Raw genomic sequence first — 572 nt, 5'->3', positions numbered from 1 at the left:
TGGTGGACACTGAAGGGGGGGCTGAGACACAATTAATATCCTAAGCATTCTGATGGCATTTTAGCCAAAGGATTTTTATCAAAAACATAATTAATGTTCACTAATAAGGAATAGTTGTATTAACCATACATGGAAACAGAGTTTTATGGGGCCCCCAGGAACTTGGGGCCCTAGGAAACTGCCTAGTATTGCCTTATGGTAAATCCCCCCCTGCCTCCACTTTATCTTTAAGTGAACTTTCCAAACAAAAAAAGGATTAATTACATTTAAAAATGATTTGAAAAGAGGAAAGTTTGTTTATGGCTTAAAAAGGATTTAGACGATCAGGAGAAACAGGTCGTGTTTTTTCCCTCAGAGTAAAATCTCTGTTCTTCCAATGGAGCAACAGCAAAGTCACAGCATAATGGATGCAACCAGATTAGAAATATTTAGGTGAACAATAACACAAAAAAAAGTAATCCTGATTTATCTTTCTTTGATGGTCTCCCTTTCTGGGCACCAACTGAAAGTGCTCTTATCTCCTAAATATGAACCACTTAGAAACACACCTGAGCAGGCAGGTGGTCCTCACC

Source organism: Cyprinodon variegatus, unplaced genomic scaffold (assembly GCF_000732505.1).
Source record: "Cyprinodon variegatus isolate N-32 unplaced genomic scaffold, C_variegatus-1.0 Scaffold2602, whole genome shotgun sequence".
Classification (NCBI taxonomy): domain Eukaryota; kingdom Metazoa; phylum Chordata; class Actinopteri; order Cyprinodontiformes; family Cyprinodontidae; genus Cyprinodon; species Cyprinodon variegatus.
Note: the sequence above shows the minus strand (reverse complement) of the source record.